Here is a 22441-nt window from a genome sequence, read left to right on the forward strand (position 1 = left end):
GAGGCCCCTGGTCCTCACCTGCAGGGTGAAAGCTTTCCAAGTGGTGAAGCAGGTCTGCAGGTGTCTCAGTGTCTTTCTCTATATACCCCTCTCAGTTTCCGGCTACCTCGGTTAAATACATAGAGATATTAAAACGCAACCACAACAAAACAGGGCACAATGATGATACAAAAAGATTTTCATGCCTAAAGGTCCAAGGTCCCAGGCTCAATTCCCAGCACCGCTATTATATGAGCAGTGCTCAGGCAGAAGAAAAAAAGGAGGAAAGAAAGAGGGAAAGAAATAAAGGAAGAAAAAGAGGAATGGAGATAGAAAAGAAAAAAGGAAGGAAGAAAGAAAGCAAGCTCTCTCGTCACACAATCAGTGTAGATAATAAAAATACATTAAAATGCAGCAAGACAAAGAAATCATTTTTAGCTCTGCACAGTGGCAGTATCTTAGCCAATGAGGTCTATCTGAGGCATGATTATTGCTCATTGCAAACTTTTCCCAATACCTCGCCATGACAACTTGAAATATAGGCAATGTTTAACAGTCTCGATAGAGACTGAAAAAAAAAACAAAAAAAAAACAAGAATTAAATATTTTGTCTTTTGTCTACAGTTCACCTGAGGCTTGGTTGAGATCGTTGCTGCCTGTTACTGGGCAGTTCACCATCTGTCTTTTCCAGCATTTAATTAAGTTGTACTCTCAGCAGCCTGGGTCATTCAGGAGGGGCTAAAAACTTGGGTTGTAGTCATATATGTTCTCAGTGCTTGCTGAGAATTTGTCTTTGGATAAACCAAAAATATTGTATATTTAATAAGACAAATTCAGTATAATATATCAGAGAAAAGAGTAAGGACATTGACATCTGCCTGGAGGGTACATACTTGGTGCCTAACTCCATGCGAGTGTTTGACACCAGAGGTTATTTGTTATGAGAGCAAATATTCATCCCAAAATCTCAGTCTTTAGTATATGGATTAAATGAGGCTGGTTAAGATGATACTGTATCCTCTGGGCAAAATGGCTAGAACTGGAGGTAAAGTGAAATAAATGAGCAGGCAAAAGACAACCAACCACTTGTTGGTTTCTGTGATTCATGGAATATGTCAATAGATCAATGAAATACATAAACTTAAAAAAAAAATGAGAGAGAGAAAAGCTAAACAGTCTCTAAGACTTTGTGAGAACTATGGTGGTCCTTGGGGCCCAGAACTTTGGTGGTGAGTTTGGAGTGGAAGCATGCCCGTGTCATTTTATACTCTTGTAAAGCATTTCTAAATCACTAACAAAACTTGAAAGAAAAAAATTGACTAGATAGTAGTTTCTCTGCGTGGCATAGGAGTATGATACCATAGGAGTATGATACCTCGCTGGACCAATTTCTTCACTCCTGTTTTCGAGACAGAGAGAGAGAGAGAGAAGGAACACCTTGGCACTCCCCCACCCTCCTGGAGCACCCCTACTACCCTCCACTGTGTTTCCTCCTGTGCTAGAGCTTGAGCACAGGGCCAAGCACGTGGTGAGGCACCAGCTCTACTGAGCATGTGCAGTCCCTAGACTGGCTGTTTTTCATGAGAGCAGAGGGAGTCGGAGGCGATAGCGCAGCAGGTTAGGGCATGTGGGGCAAAGCACAAGGACTGGCATAAAGATGCCAGTTCGAGCCCCCGGCTCCCCACCAGTGAAGCAGGTCTGCAGGTGTCTATCTTTCTCTCCCCCTCTCTGTCTTCCCTTCCTCTCTCCATTTCTCTCTGTCAACAACAACAACAATAATAACTAGAACAACAATAAAAAAAAACAGCAAGGGGGTGGAGTGTGAAGAAATCATGTTGAGTGAAATAAGTCAGAAACAGAAGGATGAATATGGGATGATCTCACTCTCAGGCAGAAGATGAAAAACAAGACCAGAAGAGAAAACACAAGTAGAACCTGAACTGGAGTTGGCATATTGCACCCAAGTAAAAGACTCTGGGGTGGCGTTGGGGGCGTCGGAGAGAGTACAGTTCCAAAAAGGATGACAGAGGACCTAGTGGGGATTACACTGTTATGTAGAAAACTGAGAAATGTTATGCATGTATAAACTATTGTATTTATTGTCAAATGTAAAACATTAATCCCCCAATAAATAAATTACAAAAAAAAAAGGAAGGAAACTGTTCCATAACTGAGCAGTTCCTATAACAGAATAATGCAACTCCTGGGCATATAGCCAAGAGCTATGAGCATACAATTAAAAAAAAAATCAGAATCTGGTGGTGGTGCACCTGGTTAAGTGCATGTATTACTATGCACGTAGACCCGGGTTCAATTCCCTGGCCCCCACCTACAGGGAGAAAGCTTCAAGAGTGGTGGAGCAGGACTGCTGCTGTCTCTCTCTCTCTCTCTCCCTTTCTATGTTCTCTCAGTTCTATGAAATAAAATAAATAAAGTTTAAGTACAATGAAAAGAACTTATCCCAAAGGTAAGAGCTCTCTTTCACAACTCCAGAAGGACAAAGATAATCCATATTTATTAAATTTGGTTAAACACAGATAATAATTCTCAATTTTTTGCTTACAGAATAGTTTTTCAAGAACAATTTGCGTTCCGAAACGGAATTTAGCCAACTGAGAGGTAGTGTATTGACTCGAGGTTGGACTACAAAGCCTGAAGTCCTGAGCTGAGCAGCAGCATCGCATATGTGAGAGTGACGCTCTCGTTCTGTCTGCCTGTCCTCTTCTCTCTCAGGTTGGTAAACAAGTTAAAAAAACACTGATAATTCGGGGTTGGCAAAATAGTTTACTTAGATACATAGCTAGCAAAACTGAATCTTAGGTTCCAAGAAAACTGGGTTGGATCACGGCACACCTGGTTGAGCGCACGTATTACAATGAGCAAGGACCTGGGTTCAAGCTTCCAGTTCTCACCTGCAAGGGGAAAGTTTACAAGTGGTGAAGCAGTGCTGCAGGTGTCTCTCTCCCTCTCTATTACCTGCTTCCCTCTAGATTTCTGATTTTCTCTACCCAATAAATCAAGATAATAAAAAATCATTAAAAAAAAAAAAAAGAAAAATAGGCGTAAGGATTCCGGTTCGAGCCCCCGGCTCCCCAGTTGCAGGGCAGTCACTTCACGGGCGGTGAAGCAGGTCTGCAGGTGTCTATCTTTCTCTCCCCTCTCTCTCTGTCTTCCCCTCCTCTCTCCATTTCTCTCTGTCCTAGCCAACAACAAAGCAACGTCAACAATGGCAATAATAACCGCAAGAGGCTGCAACAACTAGGGGGAAAAATGGCCTCCAGGAGCGGTGGATTCATGGTGCAGGCACCGAGCCCAGCAATAACCCTGGAGGAAAAAAAAAAAAAGAATTAAAAAAAAAAAAAGAAAAGAAAAATAAAGAAAACTATAGTGATTTTGATGGGAAAGGCTGAAGAAGGTAGTAGGAAAGGGTAGAGGGACTATTCTGATGGTGAAATGACGCAAGAATTCTGAAGGTATGTGTAGGGGTTCTAGACACATGTAAAGATGTAGAGCTAGACTTTTGAGATTTGACAGTATGGTAAATCAGTATCATATTTATTCAGTAAGAGAAAGTCTAACAAAAGCAGAAACTTCCTTTCAGTCTGAAGCATTTTTTCCTTTCATTGTGTCTATCACTAATGCTCACTCCACTTGATGAGTTCCACTTTTAGAATCAAAACAGATCTCAGACAAAAGAAGAAAAAATGTGCACTGTGTACTATGATAAAGATAGATATATGCTTAATTACCAAATGAAAAGGACCGAAATAGAATTAGCTAAATGATGAGCGATGACAAAAATAGGACTAAGCATTTCTCCCAAGAGAAAGAAGGGTGTCTTGGAAGAAGTCTTTAGAGAGAAAAGGTGAAAGTACTAATTAGCTCTGCATGACTTCCGAGAAATCACCTCTCTGGGGATAATTTCATTTTACACATATTCTTGTATATTAGATGGTATAACTGAACTAAACTGAGCACAGCATACTATTAAAGTATATTAATGACTTAGGGGAGTCATTCACAAAAAGCTATTTTCTGGGCAGGGGGAGACAGCATAATGGTTATGCAAAGAGACTCTCATGCCTGAGGCTCCTAAGTCCCAGGTTCAATCCCCCGCACCACCATAAACCAGAGCTAAGCAGTGCTCTGGTGTTTCTCTGTGTCTCTCTCTCTCTGCATCTCTCTCAAAAATAAAATAAATAAAATACTTTTTTTTTAAAAGCTATTTTCTGTTTCCTTTTTTGTCCTTATTTTATTAGTGAGTTAATAAATTATAAAATGACAGGGGTAGAACTCCACACCATTCCCACCACCAGAGTTCTGTCTCCCCACTCCCTCCACTGGAAGCTACAGCAGCTCTCCTAAGGTTGCAGATATGGGTTAACTAGTATTTTAACAACTGTCTATATTTTATATATATTGTATATATAATGTATATATGTATATATATGCCTTTTTTCTTTTCTTTTACTTTTTTAATATTTATTTACTTGTTTTCCCTTTTGTTGCTCTTCTTGTCTTTCATTGTTGTTGTAGTTATTATTATTATTGATGTCGTCGTTAGATAGGACAGAGAGAAATCAAGAGAGGAGGGGAGGATAGAGGAGGGAAACAAAGATAGACAGACACCTGCAGACCTGCTTCACTGCCTGTGAAGCATTCCCCTGCAGGTGGGGAGCCGGGTCTTGAACCGGGATCCTTATGCCATGTGCGCTTAATCTGCTGTGCTGCTGCCCGACTCCCTACTGTTTTTCTTTTCTTTTTTTTTATTTCTTTTTTTTTCATTTATTTTATTTATTTATTCCCTTTTGTTGCCCTTGTTGTTTTATTGTTGTAGTTATTATTGTTGTTGTCATTGTTGGATAGGACAGAGAGAAATGGAGAGAGGAGGGGAAGATAGAGAAGGGGAGAGAAAGACAGACACCTGCAGACCTGCTTCACCGCCTGTGAAGCGACTCCCCTGCAGGTGGGGAGCCGGGGGCTCGAACCGGGATCCTTATGCCGGTCCTTGTGCTTTGCGCCACCTGCGCTTAACCCGCTGCGCTACAGCCCGACTCCCCCGTTTTTATTTTCTTATGGCCCCATCTTCTCTTCCTTTCCAAGTCACATATACACCCATTACTGCACTTAAATGTCCCTCCCTTTTTCCTCGTCTCTCTTTTGGTCCTGATGGAGTTGGAGTTCAGAGCCCTCTGGTCATCTCCCCACTAACATTTCTCCCCCATTGGGAGAATGGACCAAAATTATTTTTGGGGTGCAGAAGGTGGGAGTTCTGGGATTTGTAATTGCTTCTTTGCTGGACATGGATGTTGGCAGGTCAATTCTTACCCTCAGCCTGTTTTTTTTTAATATTTATTTATTTATTCCCTCTTGTTGCCCTTGTTGTTTTCTTGTTGTTGTTATTGATGTCGTCGTTGTTGGATAGGACAGAGAGAAATGGAGAGAGGAGGGGAAGACAGAGAGGAGGGAGAGAAAGACAGACACCTGCAGACTTGCTTCACCGCCTGTGAAAGGACTCCCCTGCAGGTGGGGAGCCGGGGCTCGAACCGGGATCCTTACGCAGGTCCTTGTGCTTTGGGCCACATGCGCTTAACCCGCTGTGCTACCGCCCGACTCCACCTCAGCCTGTTTCTATCTTTCCCTAGTGGGGTAGGGCTAAATGTTAATTGGTGGTCTAGCTCATTTTTCTTCATGTGACTGTTCAGTTCTCCCAACTTCACTTGTTAAAGAGAACTTCTTCTCCCCACTGAGCAATTTTGGCCCCTTTGACATATATAAGGTGTTTATAATGTGAAAAATAATTTTGCAAGATACAAGATCCATGGCTGGAATTCCTGTTTTTTCTTTTTTATATTTATTTATTTTCCCTTTTGTTGCCCTTGAGTTTTTTTTTTTTTTGTCATTGTTGTTGCTGTAGTTATTGTTGTTTTTATTGATGTCGTTGTTAGATAGGACAGAGAGAAATGGAGAGAGGAGGGGAAGACAGGGGGAGAGAAAGATAGACACTTACAGACCTGCTTCACCACCTGTGAAGCGACTCCCCTGCAGGTGGGGAGCCAGGGGCTCAAACCAGGATCGTTCTGCTGGTCTGGTATTCCCTTTCTTATAGTACTTTGAATATATTATTCTATTCTCTCCTTGCCTTTAAGGTTTGTAAAGAAAAGTCTAGGGAAAGTCTGATAGTTCTACCTTTGTATGTAAATTCTTTCCTTTCCCTAGCAGTCTGCAAATTTTTTTTCTTCTTACTGAGTTCTGATAGTTTTACAATGATGTGCCTTGGTGTTAGTCATTTGGTATTCATTTACCTGGTTGTACTCTGCCTTTTGAATAAGTATGTTCTGAGGATTGTCTAAGTGAGGAAAATTCTCAGCTAAAATTTCTCTGAAAATGGTCTCTGTTCTTTTGACCTTGTCCCCTTCCTCAGAAATTCCTATTACTCTTACATTCGACCTTTTGATGGAGTCTGCAATTTCAGAGTCCCTTCATTCTTTCCAACTGGTTGTTCCTCTCCCTCATCTTTAAATTGAAAGAGTGGCTATATCTTCTAAACTGGAAATTCTTTCTTCTGCATGAATGACTCTGCTTTCTAAGCCTTCTACTTCAGCTTGAACTGCACTCAAAGTGTCTTTCACTACCTGCAGTTCTGTTTGAAGGTTTTATTTCATGCTTCCTAGCTGTTTAGTGAATTCTGACTGAAGATCTCCTTTCAAGTTTTCTAATTTCCTAGATAATTCTGATTGAAGTTCTTCTTTCATGTTTCCTAGTTTTTTTTTTTTAAATATTTATTTTATTTATTTATTCCCTTTTGTTGCCCTTGTTGTCTTATTGTTGTAGTTATTATTGTTGTTGTCGTTGTTGGATAGGACAGAGAGAAATGGAGAGAGGAGGGGAAGACAGAGAAGAGGAGAGAAAGACAGACACCTGCAGACCTGCTTCACTGCCTATGAAGCGACTCCCCTGCAGGTGGGGAGTCGGGGATCGAACCGGGATCCTTATGCCGGTCCTTGTGCTTTGCGCCACCTGCACTTAACCCGCTGTGCTACAGCCCGACTCCCCATGTTTCCTAGTTTTTTAGAGAACTTTGTTCGGAAGTCTTCTTTGAAAGAATATGTCACTCCTTAGTGACATATTCTTTCAACTATTGGATATGTTTCTCCAGACTATGCTTAGATTCTTGGAGAGTCCTCATAATGAGCTTTCTGTAGCCTTTTTCTGACAGTCTCTTTACATCTATAACTTCACGGAGTCTCTCTGTTTCACTTCTTTTTAAAAAAAAAAAACATTGTATTTATTCATTTTCCCTTTTGTTGCCCTTGTTGTTTAACATTGTTGTGGTTATAGATGTCATTGTTGTTGGATAGGACAGAGAGAAATGGAGAGAGGAGGGGAAGACAGAGAGGAGGAGAGAAAGATAGACACCTGCAGACCTGCTTCACCGCCTGTGAAGCGACTACCCTGCAGGTGGGGAGCCAGGGGCTCGAACCGGGATCCTTTAAGCCGGTCCTTGCGCTTTGCGCCACATGTGGTTAACCCACTGTGCCACCGCCCGACTCCCTCTCTGTTTCATTTCTATCTGACTGATAAGGTCTGTTTTATTGTTTGTTTCTGCTATTTTTCTGTTTACACATTTATTGGCCAGCAAGTGGTGCTACTGTGACCTCTGGGCTTCGCTTTGTTTATATGTTGCATGGTAGAGGGGTGGGCACTGATGTTATATTTCTTATTGTTTTTTCTTGAGTTTTTTTGTACTTCTTGTGGTTTGTGTATTGTTTGCTCTGTCTGATTTCAGTCTAAACCCAATTCTCAAGGATCTGCTGCTGGGCTGCAGCAGTGTTCAGAAACGCAGGTGTCACTGTACCCTTCAGCCGCCAACTGCAGCAGATCACCTTTATATTTTGGCAACAGACTGAATTTCTCTTGGTTACTAAGGCTTCCTCCTCTTTTTTGGTGTGTCTCCACCTGTAATTCAGTAGGCTAGTGCCCCAGAATTATGGATTAAACATTTAAAGGTTCTCTAATTTGTGGCCAGGACTATGTTTTGTTGTGGTTTCTGCTGAGAGAAGAGGGGAAGTGGTGCTGTGCTCTTCCAGAATCTTAGCTTTTTAAAAAAAATTTAAATTTTTTATTTATAAAAAGGAAACACTGACAATACCATAGGATAAGAGGGGTACAATTTTGCACAATTCCCACCACCAGAACTCCGTATCCCATCCCCTCCCCTGATAGCTTTCCTATTCTTTAACCCTCTGGGAGTATGGACCCAAGGTCATTGTGGGATGCAGAAGGTGGAAGGTCTGGCTTCTGTAATTGCTTCCCCGCTGAACATGGACGTTGACAGGTCGATCCATACTCCCAGCCTGTCTCTCTCTTTCCGTAGTGGGGCAGGGCTCTGGGGAATCGGAGCTCCAAGGCACATTGGTAGGGTTGTCTGTCCAGGATAGTCTGGTTGCATCCTGCTAGCATCTGGAACCTGGTGACTGGAAAGAGAGTTAACATACAAAGCCAAACAAATTGTTGACCAATCATGGACCTAAAGGCTGGAATAGTGCAGATGAAGTGTTAGGGGTCCTCCATTTTGTAGATAACTAGTAGACATATTCTAGTTATATTCCAAAGGGCCTGTAGTTATACTAGTGTTTTCTCTCTCTCTTTTTTTTTTTTTTTTTTTTTTTTTGCCTGAGCCTGAAATCTGGTATGCAGGTGGATCCTAATTATTGTCTGGGGAGATGATGTCATGGCTGGGAAAAGGATCAGAAAGCTGGATCAGGGAAGAGAGTAGCTCCCAAATATGGGAAAGGTGTATAAATATTGTTGACTGTAAACCCCATCGATTTGATGTGATCTGGGGCCCATAATTAACTTAGGAGCCTGTGTGACCTCTGCATCCCTCTAGATCTGAGCTCACATTCTGTGGTCATGAGTTGGAACATTCCAAGCTGCCCCAATATTGACCCATCTTCCTCAGGTGTAGCATAGAGTATGTCGTCCATCCTTCCTTCAGAGGATGGAACATTCTCTACCATTGTTGATCCAAGTTGAGGGCAAGGTCCTATGGGGGTGCACAAAGGGGTCTATTTTGTTGTTCCTGATAGAAATGACCAGTAAAAATGGAGAGAGGAATTTATTCAAATTCTAGGCCCACCTAGTCTGTTTGGGAATCTCAGGACTTCCTGATTAGGACCCCAGCTGGTGGGATGGCCTGATAGTGACTAAAGAGTCATCGTTAAAGTATGCTAGTCTCTTGTCCTTATTCAGCTTTTGCAGTCCTTGCTTTGCTAAGGTTAGTTTTGGAGTGAGTGAAAGAACTGTAATAGGAAGTAGGTGAGGAGGGTATCTAAGTCTAAGTAGACACTATTTCATTATGAACTTGATACTGACTCACTACAGACTATTGAGTATTTTTGCTTTCAGGTATATATTTTGCCCTAATTTATGGATACATGTGAACATATGCTCTATCTCATGGGACCTGGTCTATATCTAGGTTTTGGGACTTTGTTAGGAAGTGAACCTCTTTGGAATGGAATTAGAGAATACCCTGAAAGGAAAGGTCTCACCTGAGTGATGAGGGTGAAGGGTTGGCAATCCATGCCTGATGTCTCTGTACACACCCTGGATCTCTGTGCTGCTGGGGGTTGAACTCAGGACCACATACTTGAGTGTTCAATGCTTTATCTACTGTGCCACCTCCCGGGCCACTGTAAGGCTTCTTTCCCAGTCAAGTTCCTGCCATTCAATCCACAAGCTCAAGCCCGAGCTGAACGCAAACTGCACAAAAGCACTGTCCCCTGGGCTCCATTGCTCCTGCACTTGTTCTGGGTACCTCAACCCCAGCAAGGCTGAGGCTGCAGTGCACAGGCATGGAAGGTGACTGGGGAGAGGGAGGATGCACCAAAGCTGAGACTGAAGTTGACTCTGCCCCTGCCTGAGTCGTCGCAGGTGAGACATTTCAGTGAGTGTCCAGAGATATCACAAGAGATGTTCTTGGGGACTTTACACACTGTGTGTATTATTATTATTATTATTATTATTCCCTTTTGTTGCCCTTGTTGCTTTATTGTTGTTATTGATGCTGTCATTGTTGGATAGTGTTGTTAAAGTTCGGAGGCTCCAGCAGGCCGGGCTAGCATCGCGGCGGTAGACAGAGACAGAGACAGAGACTCAGGGACGCATGGCTGGGCCGAGAAGCTGCAGTTTAATCTTTATTCACGAGCGGGCAAATCACCACATCATGTGCTTCCCCATCATTCTCCCTACGCCGCTGCTGCTGGGACTCTGAACGTCCTTAGCACAGGGGCGGGGAGAAAGTGGGGCGCGAAACTAGCAAGGGCCAAACCAATTCTCTCAGAGGTCAGGGAGAAGGGGAGCAAACCAATATGAAACATACCAACAATTCCCCCTTCTGTTTTTAACTAAATGACCACAGTATCAGGGGTGTGGGGTGAACAGAAACCTATATCGTATAGGCATTTTCAAAAAAGAAACTGGCACAAACGTGGAGAAACCAGTGTGCTGCCAAGGGAAGGCCTGAGGGGGCCATTTTTTGCCTCTGTGGGCAAAACTTTATCAGCTTAAAAAAAATATTTCCTGCCTCTGGGGGGTATACTTGCCTCGACGGGCATTTTCTAGCATGGGGGGAGGGTGAGGCCTAGAGTCACAAGGCAGCTGGCTGCAGTCAGTCTTTGAGAAACCCAGCAGCATACAGGGACGCTGCTAGTTTTGTGCAAAGTGTCCAAGGGTGTACCAGTGAGTCCGATAGAAATGCGAGGCCAAAGCAGATGTCCACCGAAGAATTGCCAAGGGGTGAATTGTTGTACGTCTGTCTCGATGGGGAATGTCAGCCATCGGAATTCTGCTTTTCTGTAGAGAACTTGACAGCTGCAATTCACTTACTTATGAAACAAAACTTGTAGCAGGTTAGAAGTTTACCACAATTGATAACTCTATCACAATTGGAAGTCTCTTCCGGCATGATTCCAAGGCTATTTAAAGTTCAAACAATAAAATGTGGAAAGGCAAACATGAACCATAGAAAGAAAAAAGCCTCAGGCATGAGAATTATTAGCATAACCATAGCAACCTAACATTTCTAATTGAGAAGGAATTTGAGACTTTTACATATCACAACGTCTTTTTAACCTTTTGTCACACCCATTCAAGATGGAGACACACCCTAGGTGTGCGCAGGTTTTTTTTTTTTGACCAACTTAGTTAAAATATATTGATATTTAAACTAATTTTTACCTCAGACTTTAAATGTAAGTTAATTTTATCTTTATGAGAATTACGTTGAAAACCTTTTTCATTTAACTCTGTCTGGTAAGAATATAGCCTTAAAGTTATATTTTTAACCTTAAAGTTAATGTTACCAAACTTTAAACACACACATAAACATGGTCTTTAATACACAAGGAGAGAAACCTTTGTTGCGAAGACATGTCATTTTAAACACGAATTTAGATCTGTACTGTCTTAGTTGTTGGGGGGGGGGTCACCATCCGGAGGTGGCTTCCCGCACAGCTCCACTTCTAGGAATTGTAGGTTGCGATCTCTGAATGAATCTCTGCGTGTTCTAGCTCATCTGCCTTCAGACCCGAGCTGAGGATCTCGGCCAGGGGGCCCAGTTTCGGCAGGGAGCCCGCGGTCTCTGGGTGGTCCGGGATCTGTCCAGACTTCATAGCATGAGGGCGGGCAGGCCAGCCGTGCAGAAGGCGCAGGCTGAGGTGCCACGTGGTGGTGGCCAGGATAGGCTGCCGAGGCTCTGCCCCATGGCCGTGCCATGTTGGCTGAGCAGTGTGGAGGGAGCCAGCGCCCAATGCCCCCGCCATGCAGCGGAAAGCTGGCTCCTGCAGGCTGGCGTTGGGCTCCTATGGGCTGGCGTTGGGCAGAAACCACAGAGTGGTCCAGAGATAAATGTTCCAGAAACAGCGAAACAGTCTCGTGAAGAAAGGGCAGAGGCCTTTGGAGATCTCTTCACAAGCAGAAGAGAAGGCCATAGTGCTTAGGTAGCCAAATTGTCTTTACTTATCTGAGAGACGCGCAGGTCAGGTCCACGTGGGCGCCATTTGTTGTTAATGTTCGGAGGCTCCAGCAGGCCGGGCTAGCTTCACAGCGGTGAACAGAGACAGAGACTCGGGGACACACGGCTGGGCCGAGAAGCTGCAGTTTAATCTTTATTCACTAATGGGCAAATCACCACACCATGTGCTTCCCCATCATTCTCCCTCCACAGCTGCTGCTGGGACTCTGGACGTCCTTAGCATACGGGGTGGGGAGAAAGTGGGGCACGAAACTAGCAAGGGCCAAACCAATTCTCTCAGAGGTCGGGGGAAGGGGAGCAAACCAATATGAAACATACCAACAGGATAGAACCGTGAGAAATGGAGAGAGGAGGGGAAGACAGAGAGGGGGAAAGACAGACACCTGCAGACCTGCTTCACCACCTGTGAAGTGACGCTAAAGCGACTCCCCTGAAGGTGGGGAGCCGGGGGCTCGAACCGGGATCCTGATGCTGGTCCCTGCGCTTGGCACCACCTGCACTTAACCCACTGCGCTACCTCCCGACTGCCCCCATGTGATGTGCTTTTACTGCTATTGATTTTGTGCCTCCTCCGCCCTATTCATTCATTCATTCAGTTAGTGCCATTAGGCTAGTATTTGCAGGTGCCATGCTGTTTTGGCTTTGTATAACTTTGTGGTTTTGGGGGAGTCACCTGCCCAACCTATGGTGTCTGTTTCTATTAATAAAATGAGCCTGATAAAAGTTACAGACTCAAGGGACTTTTGTGAAGATGAAATGAGGCAGTCAGTAAGTGATAAGCGCTAATATTATCAGCGTGAACAGTATAATAATGTGGCTCACTGCACTAGGTTATTTGTATGCAAGTGTTACGCTGGTCATCGCTGAAAATTTTCAAGGATGTAAGAGGTGACAGGAAACTCAAGACTTGAACATGTTGTGATTTTAAAAAGGAGAAGAAATATACATCCTGGAAAGTCTACTCTGGTGAGCTCGACTACTGAGCACCAGTACAAACCCAGAATGAATTGTATGAAAGGTAGTTTGTGAGTATTTATGGAAGGAACCAGCCCATACTCTCAGAGGAAGAAAGAATAGGCAAGCTTCCAATGGAGGGGATGAGATATGGAACCTTGGTGGTGGGAATTGTGTGGAATTGTACCCCTGTTATCCCACGATCTAGTTGGTCATTATCAAATCACTAAAAAAAAAGGATTGGTGCTACAAAGCAGTTTGAATTATCTAAAAACAAACAAATCAACAACAGGGGTGGGGTGGGGTGGGAATGTCTTTTCTGGACTTAAATGAGTTGATAAAATATCTTATCCTGGGGGGCCTGGTGGTGGCACACCACTTTAAGCACACAGTTCAAGGACCAGAGCAATGATCCCAGTTCAAACCCCCGGCTCCCCACCGGCAGGGGGGTCATTTCTCAAGCGGTGAAGCAGGTCTGCAAGTGTCTTTCCTTCTCCCTCTCTATCTTTCCCTTCCACTCTCAATTTCTCTCTGCCCTGTCCAGCAATATCAGCAATGGAAAAGAGAAAGGATGGCCACTGGAAAGGTGGAGTCTTAGTGTAGGCACCAAGCCACAGTGATTACACTGGAGGCAAAAACAAAAAACCAAACAAAAAAACTTAGCCTAAGACGCTGCTCCGTGATATGTTCCATTATTTAAAAAAAAAATCACTGAGTCTTGTTTCTTCACTTTTATTTTTAATATGTATTATATATATATATGTGTATATATATATATATATATATATATATATATATATATATATATATACATATATATATATAATGTAAATAATTCAAGAAAGAGAGCCGGGTGGTAGTGCAGTGGGTTAAGCGCACATCATGCGAAGTGCAAGGACCAGCGTAAGGATCTGGTGGGGGGGTCGCCTCACAGGCGGTGAAGCAGGTCTGCAGGTGTCTGTCTTTCTCTCTCCTCTCTGTCTTCCCCTCCTCTCTTGACTCCTCTTTGTCCTATCCAGCAGCAACAACAACAATGGCAACAATAAAAATAACAACAACAAGGGCAACAAAATGGGAAAAATGACCTCTAGGAGCAGTGGATTCATGGTGCAGGCACCGAGCCCCAGCAGTAACCTTGGAGGCAAATAATAGTAATAATAATAATTCAAAAAAGTAAAAAGTCAAATTGAACTCCCCTCACACTTCCTCCCAATTCTACTCTTGCTATCCTGTCTTTATCAATTCAGTGTGCATTTTCCCCACATATTTCTACTTCTATTTTCCAACTATTTTTCACGTACCTACTTCTAGGCATGTGTGACTTGTAGCAGTTAGGGCTGTATGCAGCCACTGATTGCCCCACAAAAGAAAGCAGTGTATTAGTCTCAGTCAAAAGGAGACCCGAGGGCAGGCAGAGCCAGATCAACAATGGGGCAAAGCAGCTCAGTGATGTCAGCAGGAGCCTGTCTTTCTCTCCCTTCGCCATCTACAGCATTTGGCTTTCTTCTTCCTGGTCACAATAGGTTTCTCTAAGAATGTGTCCACATACTAGACAGGACAGCTGTCTTGTAAAGTTTTATGTTTTTTTTTTATTCTACCATTAATTAGAATTATATCTAATCAGGTAGGTAGCCCCATGGGTACAGTGTAGAACTTACATGTTTGAGGCTCTGGGTTCATCCCCCGAGAGGTATTTTGGTGTCTCTTTCTCTCTTTCACTAACTGAATCTTAAAAAAAAAAAAAAAGGTGGGTGGGATGGGGAAACGACAGGGAGTCTAGGAAAGTAATTTACTTTTCAAGTATCTGGAGAATGGTAAGTTGTGAGTTGGGTAACCAAATTTTGAGAAGGAGAAGTTGTTTTACCTTTTTCACAAATGAGCTAATAATATATATATTTGGAATTTGCTATTTTTCTTTGGCAATAAGCATTAGAACTCCCCACAGTGCAGATATGAAGAATCCTTGGTTCCTTTAGCTGTTGCATACTATCCTACGCCGTTATTTGATTTTTAATATTATTTTTGTTTTTTTATAAGTTTGTGATTGATTTAATAATGATTTACAAAATCAAAAGAAGCCTTGAGTACAGTCCCACAACAATAGCCCAGCAACAATAGCCACCATCCTTCTCACAAAGTCGTAGAGTAGTTTGGCTACTTTTTTTTTTGCCTCCAGGGTTATTGCTGGGCTCAGTGCCTGCATCATGAATCCACTGCTCCCAGAGGCCATTTCCCCCCCTTTTGTTGCCCTTGTTGTTGTAGCCTTGTTGTGGTTATTATTGCTGTTGTTGGTGTTGTTTGTTGTTGGATAGGATAGAGAGAAATGGAGAGAGGAGGGGAAGACAGAGAGGGGGAGAGAAAGACAGACACCTGCAGACCTGCTTCACGGCCTGTGAAGCGACTCCCCTGCAGGTGGGGAGCCGGGGGCTCGAACCGGGATCTCGAACCGGGATCCTTACGCTGGTCCTTGGCGCTATGCGCCACGTTCGCTTAACCTGCTGCGTTACCTACCGCCCGACCCCCGAGTTTGGCTACTTTTTTTTTTTTTTTTTTGCATGTTCTGGTGTTTCAATTCCCCGAATTCCACATATGAGAGAATGAGGGAATTATTATTCTTTATTGAATTAGACACGGGGGGCTTATGCATATGTAATTCTATGGCTCTCAAGCTATTTTCACCCTTTGTATTAATATTGCGGAGAGAGAGAAAGAGACCAGATATGTCACAGAATCATTCCACCATCCTGAGGATGGAACCTGAGGCCTCGCACATGGTAAGGCTGTTGGTGTACTGGCTGAGCTGCCTCCTGGCCCCCTTTGTTTCATTATTCAGAGACACGCTTTTTCACTCAGATTTTATTATTTCTGAAATTGGTGTGCATCTGACAATTACTGTGAGTTAGGCAGCTGTAGAGATGCAGTTGTCACTGACTGCTGAAAATGTTTGAAAACTTCCAGGACGGATATTGCAGTGTGGAATACTGATGATCCTGAGTCTAAACATGATTCAAAAGTGTTGGGCTCCAAAAGATCTAGATATGCCATAATTCACTTCTTTCATGACTGCTTTTTTTTTTTTTCCTTTGGTTAGCTTTTTATTTTTTTGCCTCCAGAATTATCCCTGGGGCTCAGTGCCTACACTATGAATATACTGACCCTGAAGGCTGTTTTATCCCATATTGTTGTTGTTATTGTTGTTGTTGTTATTGATGTTGTCTTTGTTGGACAAGACAGAGAGAAATCAGGAAAGGAGGGGAAGACAGAGAGGGGGTGAGAAAGGCACCTGCAGACCTGCTTCATTGCCTGTGAAGCGACCCCCCTGCAGGTGGCGAGCCAGGGGCTCAAACTGGGATCCTTATGCGGGTCCTTGTGCCTTGCGTGCTTAACCTACTGTGCTATCGCCCAATTCCCTCATGAACACTTTTTTTAAAAAAAATTTATTTATTTATTCCCTTTTGTTGCCCTTGTTGGTTTTTTTATTGTTGTAGTTATTGTTGTTGTTATTGCTGTCGTCATTGTTGCATAGGACAGAGAGAAATGGAGAGAGGAGGGGAAGACAGAGAGGGGGAGAGAAAGACAGACACCTGCAGACCTGCTTCACCGCCTGTGAAGAAATCCCCCTGCAGGTGGGGAGTCTGGGACTCGAACCAGGATCATTACGCGGGTCCTTGTGCCTTGCGCCATGTGTGCTTAACCCGCTGTGCTACTGCCCGACTCCCTCATGAATACTTTTTAACTTTATGCACAAGATGGCTCCCACTGCACGGAGGAAAGCTTCTCTGCTGTGAGGTAGATCTCCCCCTCTCTCTCCCTCCTTCTCTCATCTCCTCTGTCTCCAAAAGAAAGAAAGATAGTGTGCTATGCTCTGGCTACTCTACAGTTTATTTCCATACTGCTAGATAATACATTTATTTTCTTTTACTTTTAAAAAAATAATAATGATTTAGTTGCCCTGGCAGGATAGCTCATCTAGTTAGTGTGACTACTTTTATATTTTATTTATTTTCCCTTTTGTTGCCCTTGTTTTTTATTGTTGTTGTAGTTATTATTGTTGTTGTTACTGATGTCGTCATTGTTGGATAGGTCAGAGAGAAATGGAGAGAGGAGGGGAAGACAGAGAGGGGGAGAGAAAGACAGACACCTGCAGACCTGCTTCACTGCCTGTGAAGCGACTCCCCTGCAGGTGGGGAGCCGGGGGCTCAAACCGGGATCCTTACTCCAGCCCTTGCATTTTGTACCACTTGCCCTTAACTTGCTGCGCTACCGCCCGACTCCCAGTGTGACTACTTTTCGTGAGCTTGGCCCAGGTTGGAGCCTGACCCTCATCTTACCTGAGGGAGGTACATAACTACAGTGCTTTTTCATCTCCCCTTCTGTTTCTGTCTGAGCAAGCAGGCTAGAGTGGTAAAGCCCAGCAATAACAAATAGCAAAAATAACAACAGTAATAGCAATAACAATGCTTCAGCTACCACTTGAGTATGCCCTCTTTTATGCATGAAAGTGGTACCTTGGGAGTCGGGCTGTAGCGCAGCGGGTTAAGCGCAGGTGGTGCAAAGCACAAGGACCGGCATAAGGATCCCGGTTCGAACCCCGGCTCCCCACCTGCAGGGGAGTCGCTTCACAGGCGGTGAAGCAGGTCTGCAGGTGTCTATCTTTCTCTCCCCCTCTCTGTCTCCCCTCCTCTCTCCGTTTCTCTCTGCCCTATCCAACAACGACGACAACAACAATAATAACTACAACAATAAAACAACAAGGGCAACAAAAGGGAATAAATAAAATAAATATTTAAAAAAAAAGAAAATAGAAATAAAAAAAGTGGTACCTCTCTCTTTTTAAAAATATTTTTATTTATTTATTATTGGATAGAGACTAAGAGAAATTGAGAAGGGAGGTGGAGATAGAGAGGGAGAGAGACACACCTGCAGTCCTGCTTTAACACTCATGAAGTTTTCCCCCTGCAGGTGGGGACCTGGGGCTTGAACCCGGGTCCCTGAGCACTGTAATGTGTGCGCCTAACCAGTGCACCACCACCTGGCCCCTGTGCTTCCCTACATACTTAGAATTGCCTTTCAAAATTGTCTCACAAAAATACCTCATGGGATTTGTCTGTTGCTTTTCCTCGTGATTAATTTGGAGTTTGGGGATTGGGGGAAGGATGACAACCACAGAGGTAAAGTCATTCTCATCATTTCCAGGATCCAGGATATCAACGTTGCGTATCAATGTTGATAGTAACTTTGATATTATTTATTCGGTTTCTCACCATCACCACCCCTCTCACAGGATGTTGCTATGCACAGCCCACACTTAAAAGAGTCTAGAGTCTGGGGTCGGGTGGTAGCACAGCGGGTTAAGCGCACGTGGTGCAAAGCGCAAGGACCGGCAGAAGGATCCCGGTTTGAGCCCCCCGGCTTCCCACCTGCAGGGGAGTCACTTCACAAGCTGTGAAGCAGGTCTGCAAGTGTCTATCTTTCTCTCTCCCTCTCTGTCTTCCCCTCCTCTCTCCATTTCTCTCTGTCCTATCCAACGATATCAACAGCAATAATACCCACAACAAGGCTACTACAAGGGCAACAAAAGGAGAAAAAAATGGCCTCCAGGAGCAGTGGATTCATGGTGCAGGCACCGAGCCCAGCAATAACCCTGGAGGCAAAAAAAAAAAAAAAAGTCTAGAGTCATGTCCTACCACCTTGAGGCAGGAGATACCTTTATATTTCTTTCACTGCATGGTAGACCTGTCTGTTTTTCCCCTACTTTTTTTTTTTTTTTTCTTTTTTTCTTTTAAACCAGACCACTGCTCAGCTCTGGCTTGTGGTGGAACCTGGAACTTTGGAGCCTCAGGTGCAAGAAGCTCTTTGCATAACCATTATACTCCTTGCCCCTTTGGATCATTTGTTTCTGTCAGCATCTGCACTCATAGTGATTTATTTTCTACTTTAGGTTATAATGCAATACTACTTCGCTGTTTTTTGTTTGTTTGTTTGTTTTTTGCTCACACTGTTCCAGCTTTAGTCATTGGGAGTTCATACATATGTATATGGAATGCTTCATGAGTTTGTGGGTTATCCGTGCATAGAAGCCGAGGTAATCCACTCTCTCCTCCCAATTCTCCTACATGTGTAGCTGAAATGAGTATACCGTTGGGAGTTCTTTCAAAATCTCCTGTGTCCCAATGACATACCCCAGTGTGTGTGCCTGTTTCTGTGTGCACTATAAAACCTGACACTACAAAATTGTTATCGTGTGTATTTCTCTGTTTTTCTTTTGCCTCCAGGGTTATTGCTGGGGTAGGGTGTCTGTGTTGGGTAGTTGCCATCTCCCCCTGGCTTCTGCTTAACCATATGCCTATATAGGGATTTTACTGATCCAAAGCTTTGGTCTATTTACATAAATCACTTTTACATAAAGCACTCCAGGGCATTGGTGGTTCTATGATAGGATTCTCTCCTGCTCCACCCCCTCCTTGTCACACACTGATCCCTTCTTTGTCACACTCTGATTTTCACCAGTCACTTTTCTCTCCACCCTCTCTATATCACATCCTGTTTCCACCCTACTTGGAGAGTATAAAAACAGCTGCTCTTCTGATTAAAGACACCTTGACTGAGTTTGGAGTATGGCACCAAAGTAAGAAAGCAGAAGTATACTAGAGTTTGCAGTGAGTACCTCCCTAATACTTCCTCTCCACTTTTCCAAGCTTTGGGTCCATGATTGCTCAACAATTTGTTTGGCTTTGTATGTTAACTCTCTTTTTAGTCACCAGGTTCCAGGTGTCATCAGGATGCCGGCCAGACTTCCCTGGATTGAAGACACCACCAATGTGTCCTGGAGCTCAGCTTCCCCAGAGACCCATCCTACTAGGGAAAGAGAGAGGCAGACTGGGAGTATGGACCGACCAGTCAACGCCCATGTTCAGCGAGGAAGCAATTACAGAAGCCAGACCTTCTACCTTCTGCAACCCTCAATGACCCTGGGTCCATGCTCCCAGAGGGATAAAGAATGGGAAAGCTATCGGGGGAGGGGGTGGGATATGGAGATTGGGTGGTGGGAATTGTGTGGAGTTGTACCCCTCCTACCCTATGGTTTTGTTAATTAATCCTTTCTTAAATAAAAAATAAAAATAAAATTAAATTAAAAAAAAATTAATAAATAAAAATAAAATTAAAAAAAAAAAAAAAAAGACACCTGGAAATTGCTTTCCGGCTCCGAGAGTCCCAGAGTGTATCTCCTGCGGAAGTTGGTGCAGCACGAGTTCCTGATCCCTCTCCCACACAGCAGCCTAGATCAGCTCCAGTTGAGCTCTCTCCAACCCAGAGAGCACTAGCTCGGGAAGAAGTACCCTCAGGCTATCCCGGCATGTCTGTACTACAAATCCACTGCTCCTGGAGGCCATTTTTTTCCTTTTGTTGCCCTTGTTGTAGCTATTATTGTTGTCATTGTTGTTGGATAGGACAGAGAGAAATGGAGAGAGGAAGGGAAGACAGAAAGGGGGAGAGAAAGACAGACACCTGCAGACCTGCTTCACCGCCTGTGAAGTGACCCCCCTACCCCGAAGGTGGGGAACCGGAGGCTCGAACCAGGATCCTCATGTCAGTCCTTGTGCTTCGCACCATGTGCTCTTAACCCGCTGCGCTATCGTCCAACCCCCTATCTTGTGTATTTCTTTCTTTTTAAAAAAATTATTTATTTGGGGCCGGGCCATGACCCACAGGGTTAAGTGCATGTAGTGGAAAGCGCAAGGACCCGAGTAAGGATCCGGGTTCCAGCCCCGGCTCCCCACCTGCAGGGAGGATGCTTCACAAGCAGCGAAGCAGGTCTGCAGGTGTTTCTCTGTCTCTTTCCCTCTCTGTCTCCCCCTTCCCTCTCAATTTTTCTCTGTCCTAGCCAATAATTTAAAAAAAGGCCTCCAGAAGCAGTGGGTTTGTAGTGCAAGCACCAAGTCCCAGGAATAACCCAGAAGGACAAAAAAAGGACAGAAAGAGAGAGACATCTACTGTAGGGAAGCAGCATGAGCAGGGAAAGTGGGAGCTGGGGGCTTGAACCTGGGTCCTTGAGCATGGTAGTGTATGCTCTCAACAGAGTGAGCCAGCACCTGCCCTCCTTTTTTTTTAATTTCTTTATTGGGGAATTAATGTTTTACATTCAACAGTTAGTATAATAGTTCGTACATGCATAACATTTCTCAGTTTTCCATATAACAAAACAACCCCCACTAGGTTCTCTGTCATCCTTCTTGGACCTGTACTCTCCCCCACCCCCTACCCCAGAGTCTTTTACTTTGGTGCAATACGCCAATTCCAGTTCAGGTTCTGCTTTGCTCTTCTGGTCTTGTTTTTCAACTTCTGCCTGAGAGTGAGATCATCCCATATTCATCCTTCTGTTTCTGACTTATTTCACTTAACATGATTTCTTCAAGCTCCATGCAAGATGGGCTGAAAATGGTGAAGTCACCATTTTTAATAGCTGAGTAGTATTCCATGGTGTATCTAGACCACAGCTTCCTCAGCCACTCATCTGTTGTTGGACACCTGGGTTGCTTCCAGGTTTTGCCTATGACAAATTGTGCTGCCAAGAATATATGTGTACACAGATCTTTTTGGATGGGTGTGTTGGGTTCCTCAGGAGAGGAATTGCAGGATTATAGGGTAGGTCCATTTTTAGCCTTCTGAGAGTTCTCCAGACTGTTCTCCAGTCTGGACCAATTGACATTCCCACCAACAGTGCAGGAGAGTTCCTTTGACCCCACAACCACCCCAGCATTTGCTGCTGTTACCTTTTCTGATGTATAACATCCTTCACAGGATTAAAGTGGTATCTCATTGTTGTTGTTTTTTTCTTTTTTTTAATATTTGGTAGGAGAGAAAAATTGAGTGGTAAAGTGGAGATAGAAGGAGAGAGATATCATATATTTCTTGACCAAATCCTACAATCAAGCATTTTTCTAAACAGCCCTGGATCCTTTTATTCTAGAAGGGTCTAATACTCTGAATTCCAGACTATATATGTACAGAAGTCAATTTTAAATAGTTAAACTTATCAATTCTGTGCTGTATGATTTAGCTTTTTATATTTTTCATAAGGAAATATTTCATTTTCTGATGATATAAACTTTACATGCATGAGGAGATATGTAATTATATGTAAATACATAATGTATCCAGGGGCCTGCTGAACTGCCTCCTAGTATAATTTTTTCCCCACAAGTTTTTGGGAAGAGGTGAGAGAGAAGTATGAGGGACAACAAACACAGCTTCACCATCCGTGGAATTTTCCTTAGTGCTCATGTATTGTACTGGCTTTGAAAGACAAAATCAGAGTGATGAAGGCCATGCACTCTGCTTGCTGAACCACCTCCTGTGATAAATAAATAAATATACATATATGTGTATGCATGTCCATTTAATATTCATATACCTTTCTTTTACAAGTAGCGTTTAAAATTCATCTGGATTTTTAAAAAAAATTTT

The 22441-nt window shown here is 43.5% G+C and overlaps 1 pseudogene; it reads left to right on the forward strand.

Moving 5' to 3' along the window:
- The first annotated feature begins 415 nt into the window (after positions 1–415).
- Positions 416–547, forward strand: LOC132536526 (U4 spliceosomal RNA; annotated as a pseudogene).
- Positions 548–22441: the final 21894 nt, after the last annotated feature.

This window comes from Erinaceus europaeus, unplaced genomic scaffold (genome assembly GCF_950295315.1).
Source record: "Erinaceus europaeus unplaced genomic scaffold, mEriEur2.1 scaffold_524, whole genome shotgun sequence".
NCBI lineage: Eukaryota > Metazoa > Chordata > Mammalia > Eulipotyphla > Erinaceidae > Erinaceus > Erinaceus europaeus.